Raw genomic sequence first — 13301 nt, 5'->3', positions numbered from 1 at the left:
ATCATACCAATTGTAAAATTTCTTAAAACGAAAGTGAATTCTAACTGCTATCGGGTCTTGAACGGAGACTTGCTCTCCTGACGCATGCTAGAACCGTTAATTAATTTTCATTAAATTTTTTTAATAGTATGCTACCGGTCGGTCGGTCGTCATGGAAATTTGAATTTGAATTTGAAAAAGAAAGTTCTGTCACGATCGCCAAACAATCAGTACCGCTTAGAGCATGGTAGTTCATAACAAATAGATAGATGAGTCTACGATGGATAATGTTCGCCTTTTCACAGGACGTGCAAAACAAATACTTCCCTTCTTGAATATTTGAACATATTATTAAAAATGCATAAGTCAGACACAATATCAACTCGTAAATATTTAAGAGAATACGTCGCCCGCTTATAGGCACTGCTAAAAACCTCGTTTTGTCATTTCCGAATAAAATTCAATGTGTCACGGGCGACATATGCGCTGCCGTCAATATATCATGTTTAGTCAGTAACAGTTTTGTTTTATGAAATAAGTTACGCACGTATGATATGACTTGACAACGTAGATACAATAAAAAATTCTCCGTGTTTTATCTATTAACTATAAAATAAGTTAGTAAACCTAATATTAAAACTCTATAACCACTTACAAAATAATCGCACAAATAATTAGTTTCCGATTGACCTAGTATGTAGCTTCACCAGGAAATAATCTGCCACCCACTGCACTTATCGCTCATAAAATATGATTAAACTAGGCGTAGCAGTCGTAGCACTAAGGTGCGTTCACACGGGATTGGATATTAAATCTTTTCCTGAGCAATGAACTAGTCTGCTAGGAAATGATCACCGTTTGTATTTATGAATTGTTCAAAAACATTTTTTGTAAACAGCCGCTCTGTTGACTGCTCAAGAAATTTCGTAGACATTCGTAGCAATCATATTCGTTTGCTATAACTTGACATGATGATTCTTGTTGGAAGTTAAATTGAACTCAATACTAAAACACCTTGCAAACTAACTTTACCAGTATATTTAGATTGTTTAACTTGACATTTTTTAACTACAAGTAATAAAATACACTTCTATAATAGTTGCTACGAACTCAAACCCGTAAACAAACGGAACGCATTAAAAAACCTCACCGTAAGCCAATTTAGTATTTTACCCACATAAATACTCGGCGTACTTGTTGCTGTTCATTGAAGACGGTTTTCGCACGACGCTACAAAAGTACAATAAGTACTCACAATCGAAAAGAAATACCATTTTCATGTATACGCAGAAAAATACCATAGTGAAAAGCTCGAACGATTATAAAATTTCATGTTTCGGAAACGATATAATGGCATAATTGTTCGCTTTGTATATTTTTTTCTTTAAAAATTATATTGTAGCAAATATAAATGGATTTTTGCGGGACAATTTTATTTTATTCTAACTTGACGGTACTTGTTATGTCACCTGTAAATTATCAGGTAGGCATATAACGTTTTCTGTAACTACGTGGTTACGAAATGCATCTAAATAAGACTTAAAACATGTTTTGTTAAAAGGCCGCTGAAAGCAGCAAAGGCCCAAAACGCGCAGCATAAATCTCAAAAAAATACGTGTCAAAATACTGCGGGTCAATTTATACTACGTAGAAAACATACAACCAACCAATCACATTAGTCAATACAAAAAATCAACCGCACACCACATCTCTACAAAGCTGTCCCGAATACGGCAAGAATTTTAAACTATGAACATGGTCCAACACGGAGCGATACGCGGCGTACAAAAGCGGTGTCGAATAGCGCAACAGAAACGTGGCATTGCGATGCGTCTCAAGTGCGGCGGGACAACCGCCACAAAATGCAGTCTAGGAAAACTTTACACGGAAACTCTTATAGCATTCTACGAATGATGGAATGTCACGTGTAACGGATTTTCCTTTTGCGTTCAATGAAATATGCTCTCTTATTTAAAACCTAGGTCTCTTTGAGTACATTCAATGGTTTAAGATACTCGTGCCGTTACATGCGTCAAGCACTATATTAACACAAATGTCTTTTTACTTTATTCCTCTCTTTCTGAGAAAACAACAACGTTTTATTTTTCTCGATTAACACCATAAATCAGTAGCAGAAGATTATTTTTAGCTACAAAGCTCAATACTATGAAATTTGATTTTTTTTTAAACTGCTAATTGACATTGAACACCTAAGTAGCACCAAAATTATAACGTGTTATAATGGCTCAAAGATAATTAACATAATAATCTGATTAAAACGTACTGCTTACGAGAAAATTACCTACAAAGTGATCAATTAGTAGCACTTATGTTATCTACTTATTAAGATGGGAGTCCCGAAAATAAGCAGACATAATATTGAAAGCAAAAACCCAACTCCAAAGATTCTCTTAATTTCATTTGATTCCATAGAAACTGTCCGCTTAAAAACTTCAGGATACGGTAGGTATCTAGTGGAAAACTTGCCCTATCTTAGCTATCAATAATAATTAGATTCTTTATTTTTCATGTCAAACGCCTTAAATGTTCAAAAAGGCGTCTTGGGTCTCACTTATCCGGAAGAGCACATAAGAAGTTTCATCTAAACACGATTTGCTAAATAGGTACATTATAGTACTACAATGTCTGCCGACAGCGTTATAGATGGAAATTAAGCTAATGAACATTATCACCCTTGATCCCGTGATCCATTAAATTTATAATACGTCTCTGTTGAAATCAGTTTCACTAGTATTTTAACTAATTAATGCATGGCCTTGACTTTCTGACTTTGACATTGATATTGATCAATTTAATGGACCGTGAATCGGATTAATTCCTGCAGGCAGATATGCGAGGTATTCATTTCATCAAATATTTCAAGCGGATGTATGTTTTAATATTTTAAGTGCCAACCGCATGGTAATTATATAATGAATACCTACTAATTTGCTCAAATCGGTTTCCACGTAATGCGTTGCACGAGTATAGGCTTATAGCGCATTCTAAATTTATTTTGAAATCAAAATTCGTAAATCTACGCCCACTTATTTTACGAAATAATTATTGTCCAAGGTCATTATTTTGGTTTATACTCAGTATCATTATTGTTTTATGAATATGTGATTTGGAGTCTATTTGGGGAGTGAAGCAAACCTTGTATGTTTTCAGTCGCCTACTCAAATGTTCGCTATTGTAATTTGTCGAATTAATACTGCTGCTGCAACCAGTGGGTAATAGTGTTGTCCCACCTGTTATAATAATTTTCAAACTTTATTTTAGTTATACATCCAGAGAACTAACTATCCACTAGCGACGAGTTGAACATATATGTCAGCGGAAAAAGACCTCGGTGCACAATCTTCGGCCGTTTGTCAACGACTTAACCTCTGCTTGCGCTAACGTAACTAATAGCATGAATCGAAAAAATCTACAACCTAGGTACTAAGATGTTTTGTTGAAATTGATTATTTTGCGTATTATTTCACGAGGATTATTTAAATGCATTTCCAACGGACAGCATACTTTATGGATACCTTCCTATTTGGCGTGGAATGACAACAGTAGTTGTTTCAGGAGTGCGTTTGTGTTTAGGCGGTCATTGATTTTAACGGAAGTAGTGTCCAATATGCAAACTTCAGGTATTGGTGATGTTGGTTTGCTGCGATCTCCACATACCTACGTCTAGATAAGTTGGTAGGTTGTCAAGCGTGTCAATGGTAAATGGATAGGCTCCAACCGCATGAAATGTAAGTAAGTATACTCTATAAAAATTACACTGCTACTTAAATTGACTCTAAGATCACAATGATAAGACAAAAAATTGCAAAAGTAAACGAATACAAAAAAGTAGTACCAGCCCGTTTAAAACAAAGAGATAAATTGCAATTTCGTCCATGCCGAATGAAATACAGAGAATGAATGACAGTTCCCGCAGACGGTTACGTTGATCAAAGGATACAGTCATCGTCACTGACGTTGTGCTCGACAGTTAACTGAGCCATCACGGAACATAATAGTCGTCATATTTAATCTTCTACGCGGTGATAACAGAGTGATAAAATCATTGGCACGCAGGAGTTACGGTTACAATCCCTACCGCCCACTTCTCCAAGTTGTATCGCCAATATAATATTAAGTGTCTATTAGATTTCATCACTTACAGATAAACAGTCCGCTAAGTAAGTGAGTGCACATGTTTGAAATTAATTTGTCAAACTAAGTTTAATTTATTTATAGGTGGTGAAATCGACGCTGAACGTCATTAGCTCTGTTCAACTATGAGAGATCATATCGTGAGAACATCTTGTGCGTTTCTTTCTATCAACATTAAATGTTATGAAAAAATATTGGTATTGAAATAATCTAGAGGCGGTGAACACGTACATATACATGCATACAATCTTTAAAACGCGCCATGGTTACGCAATTTGGAATCGCAACACCTAAAAGTTCCTTGGTCAGTTTTTAAAGGATGTTCTCCTTACCAATCCACTGATCTATTGTCAGCAGTATTCAAAATATGCAAAATATTTGTTTGTATTAATTCTATTTCCTACCTACCTATCGACAAGCAAATACTCTAAGTAAAATACAAATATTCGTACATCCGGAACGAAAACTTTAACCACCTATACGGAACAAAAGCGAGACTTGGACGCGGAGGGATTTCGAGAAAATTAATTACCTGTAGTGTATTCCTTTAAACTAAATGTTTGCAGATTTCAAGAAATTACATGGATTAGTATGAACTGGTCAGAGTCAAAGGTATAGATTAAAATAAACATTAAATTTCTAATAAAACTATTTATGCTGCTTCCTCGTAAGCATGAGCATAAATATGAGTATGAATAGTGAATACCAAACTTGAGTCAGTTCAAAAACTAGGTGAAGTTACCAATCCTGGACTTTATGGAGTAATAAGATTATGATAGAACTATGACTGTGGATGAAGCTAAAATAATTGTTTGATATTATATTAGTTCGTGGCGTTCTCTGGTTACTGCTTACTTCCATGAGAATAGGGTGTCATTTTATGAAGGCCTAAACAAGAGTCGTTTATAATAGTAACTCAACTTTGAATAACAGTGATTCTAATATCAATTGTCAAAGAAATACCTAATGAGGCGAGTTTAATTACGCTAAAGATAACTACCTATATTCTTTCTTCTCTGCATACCATAGGATCACTTTACAATCGTTTTGCTTTAAAAAAGATTCACAACTGTGATCGCAGCGCTAAAACGGAACGAACTAAAATTCTTTCAAACCTTTTTCGAGGTGGGGCCGAAAACAATTGGCACCTGGGGCAATAATCTCTATTCGAAACAGTCTATAGTGCACTACATTGTAAACATAAAAAACTGTATCTAGAAAAAATAGAAGCAGTTTCTGAAAATAGCGTCTGAATCGTTCTATCTGTTTCATGGTCGTTGTGAGGAACGTGGGTTTAGATTTCTTACTTTCATTTAACTGTTCTTGTTGCTGGTATTATAAAAATAGGTTATGGTCGTCGATTTAAAGTCTCTCTGACCTTACGGCAGATTGTTAGCAGCAGGTAATTTTATTCACAAAATACTTTTTTTTTCTTTGATATATTCTTAATTTCTATGGTATCTGTTGAACTTGTATGAACATTAATGAACAATTGTTAAAACAAAGCTACCTTTAAGGACGAAACTTTTATTTAGCCGACTTACGACACTAAGATAAAAAACAAAATATTTTTAAGAGTTAATCCAGCAGCTTTGCAAAAACACAAATCCCAGATTCAAAGCAAACCTGGTATTACGCTTTTAAAAAGAATATCCAAATGTCTGAACAATATTTCTAGAGTTCACGTGGTGTAACACAGGATTCAATCGCTGTCAATCAATTTTTAAATCTGCCAATTCATATCTGGGCTTATATTTCTCGCGCTCCGTAGCTTTAAATCTGTCGCTACGAGTTTAGTGCTACGAGCTACGACTGCTACGAGTTCAAAATGGATGTTTCAATTTATAGGAACATGCTGGTAACACATGACAACTGAATAAATTTTAGTGAGTCACAATAACCACTGCGAGTTGTTTTTATTGCCACATAACATTTTTATTGGTTATGCCTTTTGGACTTATCAATAGTTCTCGGCGTAGGTTTTCGCTTCGGACATTGTTTGGGTTTTAATATGTCTATCAATCATCAGCCCACTCTTAGCGTGAATGACTAATAACATACCTTCTCTTTAATTCTGAGAAGAGCTTACGTTCTTACCTAACAATGCAACTGTTACAGAATTAACTTACCTTTCTAAATAATATCCACACAGCCTTGAAAAATGCAGCTAGAATTTCAACTGTCTAAACCAGAATATATTACCTAAAATAGTTTACCATTTAACTTAACCTCGATATGAATCCAGCGCCGGCAAAGATCATAGTTCAAAGCATTACTTTGTTACATAGTTCGTTAGCAGTCTAAGCGAACGGACACTTGTAAGTTTCACGATAGCGTTAATTATTTAAAAGAGTATTTGGTCTTTTATTTAAATAGCGTACCGATGCATTCTATACAATTTTCTACGTTCTTATTACGTCATCATGGGACTTTGGAGATATCGCGTACGCTGTGTTAAAGAAATCGTCATTTTACTATCAAGTGGCGTGAATTCTATTCCTGGACATAACAAAGATTTCTGTCCGCACCCAATATAGTTATGTTGGGTCTTAGTGTACATTCTGTTCTTTAAATTTCTAGCGAATAACACACATTTTTAGCTCCTTGGGATATACTCGTAAGACAACGTGCACCTACTTAATCACAACCAAAACTGAACTTTTGCATGGGTGTCCCAAAAGTCCAGTTACCAGAAATGTATCAGAAAATAACTGTACTTTGATTTTCTGCACTATCGTAGTATAGCTTGCATAGGTATGGATGGTAAAGTTTCTATAAAAAAGGAGTTTTGAAAAATACACTAACGGTTTTGATCAATTGCTTCATACTCAAGGTAGCTAAAGACTAGAGAATACTTAACTCAACATTCTCATTTCCGTCATAGTCAAGTGGGAAGAAATTCAATCTGTACACTAGATTATCAAGTGTGAGCAACGTGCCTATTGCCTATTGGTTGAGCCGAGAATATCGCAGTGCTGCAAATACCTTCCCTAGTCTTAGTCATTGATCGCCAAATGCTTGCCACTGGCCCGTGAACATAACCCACTCTCGGTATATTATAGACACGTTATGAACTTTGTGATTTTAACAATAACTAATTTCTGTTTTTATGTCCAATTTCTAAGGTGAAATTGTATTCGAAAAAGTATTTTCAAAGAAACGGAAGCGGTGTGAGCTGGTTTCGATATAAGAAACGTAGCAATTATTTTAAATCGGTGATACATTACCCTAATTCCTTGAATAAAGACAGATTGAATATATTACGGTATTCAATAGTATCTATAGTGGGTATTGATACTTTTAACTAAACCAAGTCCTAACTATTCATTGCGTGGAAGAAAGACTCCACAATCAACTTTAATCTATTTAATCTTTAATCTTTATGATTTGAAACGCCGTACTCTGTATGTAACCCACATATTTATGATAAGAAATCAACAACCACAATCATACTTTAAAAATTCTTCGTATCAATTTAAATCAAAAGCCAAAACTTCGTTTCCGAAAGTAAATTAAAAGCACGGCCTTCATTTCAATACTTTCCGGAGTCAAATTCGAACTTCCAGCCCTGAGACGAAACGAACCGTGTCAGGGCTTCCATTAGTGTTAAGCTATTCTGGATCTCGATATAAATATTGTTATGTAAATTCTTTTAATTAAATAGAATGAATATCGCACTAAGAACTTATCTTGTGTTGCATGGCTCCTTACACGCAAACAATTAACGAGCGGATACTGCAGTCTTGAAACAAAAAGAAATGTTATCACAAAATAAAAACTTGTTCTGTGAAAACAAGAAGCCAGCTCCAAAGTGATGGAGTTAAAACCGAAAGTATTTGTAGAAGACAAATTAAAACAAATATCATAAAGCTCCACACTAAAACCTATTCGCCATGAAAGTTTGCAATATTCTAGGATATGTTTTTAACTAAAAAAATTTGAAGTGTATGAAACAGGATTAAAATATTTTTAATAGTAAGGAAATTTCGTACGACACTTGGGATAAAATATTGTAATTGCCCGACTATGTCACCCCCTGTGCTTATTTTATTTTTATTTCAGAGCAGTGATGAAAGCCTTAAGCCCAAAATAGAAATAAAATATTATTTTTGGAGGATTAAGTTTGATACTCAAACGTGACACAGTTCTAGCTTTATATTTCAAAAATATGAATATAAAACATGCCTATATTAAGAATATTTCAATTTGGATTACGTTACTATATTCTATTTTATTAAAAGCACGCATAATCTGCCTGAGGTAAACCGAAATCAAAGCATTTTGATTAACTGTCTGAAAATGTATTGGTAAAATATATTAGACATTGTTTAATTTTTATGCAACACAACAGAGAACTAGAGAACAACAGAGATGAGAAACCAGTAGTTTCCCAGGTTCACTGCGAAACCAAATTTTTGAAGACTTTGAATACTAATATTGTATTGCACCAATATATATACATTAGTATTTTTTATTAAAGATTGGTGGACAGGCCTGACAGTTTTATCCTGTTGATTCCATTCCCGTGGGAATTTCTGTGCCATCGATCCCATACAAACCCTGATCCGTCAGTAACAAACACATTAAAAAATAAATATCAGTTTAGTGGTTCAAAGGTTATATGCGTACATACATTTTGGTGATTCATTTTTATAGTACATCGCACTAATAATACAATAGTGTTGTAACTCAAAATATAACTTTTATCAGAATTGACGAATATTAAAAAGGTTCATCGTTATAAAAATAATCAACGAGAGCAGAGAGATGAGCGAGCTGTAAATATATTCACTAAAATAAAATGGCTATATGCCTATGCAAATGAAAATAATTCGCGACGGGCACGGCCGGCGGCCCTGCGGTGACGAACCACTTCGGACGAGAGAGCTACGTACGTTACATACATTATTCACATACCAATGTTAATGTGTCATAATGGAAATCTTTTATCGTATAAACTTTATAAAATAGCTATTTTACAGTTTATGATAAAGTGCTAGATAAGCTATCCGGTAGATTAAATGACAGCAAACGTATAAGAACAAGTGTCAAATGTTTTTTTGTTAAGCTATCTGATACTTATTCAGAAATTATCAAACCGGGGGTAGTTTCTAGACACTTTAACACAATTACAAAATCTCGCTACTAAATTGTCCTCCTTCGAGCTAATAAATTCATCAAACAATAAATGATTATAGAGATCGTTATGATATACCAAGAAAGTGACTCAAAACTTCAGTTCTGTGTAGTTTTTACCTTTCTTAAGTACATAGAAAGCACGCCATTACATTTTAAAATAAACGACCTGTTTTCACTTAAGAAAATGAGCTGTATTTCATAGTCACACACTAAACATAAACAACTTGTTATAAGTGCTACCAAGTATATGAGAACTACTTGTAAAATACGAAGCCAAATTTAATACAACTAGCTCCTCGGTAAAACTGCGACAACGATCCAATTGATATTGGCAGTAATACTTCAAAGGAAGGAAGTAGGACTTTTATCAATTTACTAGCTGACCCGCGCAACTTCGCTTGCGTCACCGAAGAGAATGGGTCACAATTTTCCCCGTTTTTGTAACATTTTTCGTTGCTACTCCGCTCCTAATTGCCGTAGCGTGATGTTTTACAGCCTATAGCCTTCCTCGATAAATAGACTATCTGACACTGAAAAAATTTTTCAAATCGGACCCGCAGTTTTTTCAAACAAACAAACAATCAATCAAACAAACAAACTCTTCAGCTTTATAATATTATTAGTAATATTAGTAATTAGTATTAGTATAGATGAAACGAGCTAAAGTTTGTTTTAATAGAAAAAAAACGTCTGCTTGTCGGTTAGGTTTTAACGAGGGGCGGTTATTTCGAGATAAAGACAAATAACAAATAGTATTCGTAGCTGACGGACCGACTTCGAGATATAAATTAACCGCTTACTAGGAAACATTTCACCGCATTTCCGGATCTATTCTAACAATTTTGATTAAAGTTATCGGAGGATCAGGATAAGGTTTGTATTTTGGTTTTCTTAAAAACAAATAATTTACCTAGAATTCGTTTTATTGATTGGATAAACGTAATTATTAGAACATGCTACAAATTATTTTCTATTAAGTTTGGTCTCAGAAACAATACATTTTTTTTGTTCATGAATTGCTGATTGGGATAAAATATGCCAGAAAATTTGGGATTCGATGGGTCAGGCCAATGGATTTTTAATTTAATGGGAGATAGGAGTTTGTCTAATAATTGTAGAAGTCAACCATCTATTACTAACCATACCATTTAAAAACTACGATGCTGTACATTATATTCTCCCTTAGATTATAGTGATATACACGTTATGTCATAACAGAAATGTACTGAAAATTGAATAATTTGACGTACACAAATAGTCAACGAAAAGTTTTGCGCATACTGCTTTAAAAGAAACTGAAAACCTATTGCACCATTTCAATGCCAACCTTGTACGAGCCAAAGCACTAACCTTGAATAAGTTTCAAAACATAAATAGATGCGGCTGCATTTTTGTAAAAGAAGTCACTTCAATAACATGCGGCCATCCTTTTAATGATTGACTCAAAGGTATCGTGTGCTCCTCTCTCCAGAAAAGTGTTCGACATCGCCTCTTTGATATACTTTGAAACTATTTACTTGCAGCAAAGAGACATCGCCTAAGGCTTCTTTAAAAATAACTTCAGTTACTTTCCATCGGAAACTGAGGTGTATTAAAATCTTTCGGAACATTCCGCGAATTATTTTGAGAGTTATATGTTTGTTTTGAAGAAAACTCTCGATTTCCGATAGAACATCCATTAGGGTTATAAAGCTGAACTGTAGCTCGATTCTCTACTACTATCGACTACCGACAACCGAACTGTCATCGAGAAATTTTGTATGAAAATCTGATCAGCGCCTCTGACGGGTGTCGTAGGAAACATTTTGGCAATACATTCTAAATGTCAAATGTCGATAGCTAGCCGGTTGTCGGTAGTCGATAGTGGTAGAGAATCGAGGTACTGAAATAAACATACTACCGCGGACAATGTTTCAATTCCAGCAAAGCATGTCATAGTACGTTTTAAATTTCGACGCGCGCCAAAAATAGCTTTTGAAATATACTACATTCACTTGCATTACTATACTATCATTTAGATACTTTATTATATCAGATTGTATTGATATAATAAAGTATCTAAATAGTATAAAGACATAAGCAAAAATATCACATCGAAGCGTTTCCCAAATAAAAAATCACCCCACTTACCTACTAAACAAGTAGTTGTCCTTCCAAAGGTCATCACTGATAAACCCATACGACTACTAGAGCCCTCTACCGGCCTATTTACGAGCGCACGCAAATCCCTCTTGCCAATATCGCTACGTCCTTTTCACGTCATCAAACCGACCAAGCATACCTTTCTAGTTTTATCACTATGGTCTCTTTACACCGCACTTTATGAACCGTGGCCCGATGTACAAAGTTATGCGACATACAAAGCAAGACGCATTTCCACACTTTCTTGCATTCCCTTGCTGCTGCACATGTTTTACTTTTATAGACGTCTGCTGTCCAATGGGAACTGAGTCTTTCCTGGCCTTAAAATGATTAAATGCAGCGTGTATAACTAGATTTTACTGTCTGTGTATTCTATGTATAAATATAATTGAATAACAATAAATTTAAAATCTTATTTTCATTTTGATGATTAACTAATACAATCAAAACTTTTATACTTACTTTTCGTATACAGTGGAACCTATCTTAAATATCGAGCAAACTAAGTTAAATATTGGATGATCAAACGATTAATACCGTATTATAGTAGATTATAATTACTAATACGCCTCTTCGACGACTTAATTAAGTATAAATTTCTGTGAAGTAAAGAAAAACACAAACATAATATCTAATCTATTAAAGCTCATATTAATAATATCCCGTCGTCTGGTATTTACGCGTCTAAAATTAGAGCACTTCGCCTCTTTGCGTAGGTTTGGAGGTGACGCAAAATCGCCAGCAAATAACCAATAACGTTTTTTCTCTAAATTTTTTATAACGTCACGCATTTATAAGCGTAGACAGTTAGAAATATAGCTACTTGCCCCTTATGCTGAAAGTCTCATGTAATAGTGGACGTGCATAGTGTCGTATACTGAGCTACGAAAAATAATTTTCTAACAGAAATTAGAAAAACCCAGCAGCACTCTGCCCAATCTGGAAATACAATCTGAATCCTTGCAAACGGCGATGCAGTCTCTTTCACTACTGCTCGGAACATAAACAGCTAAGTTTGTAGTTAAAAAATAGACAAACACAAATTATTAATTCATTCCGTCTTTCTCCGAATTAAATTAATCGTTTTCTGATAATCCCACTAAAAGTCACATTGAGATAATCTGTCAACATAATAACATAATATGAAATGAGTTCAGTATTCAGACCGGCGAACATTACTGATGCAGATTTAAATATTAATTTATCTGGCTGATTAATTTTATCAGTGAAATAAATTGCTTCAACGATTCGAATAGTTAAATGAGGCAAACGTTTTGTGTTTTATTTAGACTTTTGTGGACAGCCGTAATAATGAAGAGATATCCTCCAGTCCTCCACCTTTCAATAGACGCCCACCTCTATATACTCGAAGTTGATTGTGCACCAATCAGCAAGCGCGATAAACAAAAAAACTTGTGTTTCATGGATTTGAATTAGAATTAATATTTATATGACATACCAAAAACGATGTATGAAATGTCAATATAAGGACAAAGCATGCCAATAAAGTAAAAAATGAACAACAATCGAGTCTCGTATTCCAATTTCTCAAATCGAACTTGTGAATAATCGTATAGCCGATCTGGAATCCGTCATTTGCTAGAATTGACGAGCTCGCACGCCTGTCTACCGGTATTTGGATTTAATATAGGGATTTCCGGCAAAATTGCTTTCTCTAATCAAAATTGAATAGACTAAATGCACGGTGGCACTTACACTAGTTAATAAGATAGTGAACCATAACAATCACTACTAAGGTAGAACATTCTTGAGAATGTTTGAAGATCTGTTATTAGAACCTAGCATTATTCAAGTCATCTAAGAGCTTTAATTTATTCATTTGTATCAAAACTAAATTTTGCGAAACGCTAAAAATACTATTAGTT

Source organism: Anticarsia gemmatalis, chromosome Z (genome assembly GCF_050436995.1).
Source record: "Anticarsia gemmatalis isolate Benzon Research Colony breed Stoneville strain chromosome Z, ilAntGemm2 primary, whole genome shotgun sequence".
Lineage (NCBI taxonomy): Eukaryota > Metazoa > Arthropoda > Insecta > Lepidoptera > Erebidae > Anticarsia > Anticarsia gemmatalis.
Note: the sequence above shows the minus strand (reverse complement) of the source record.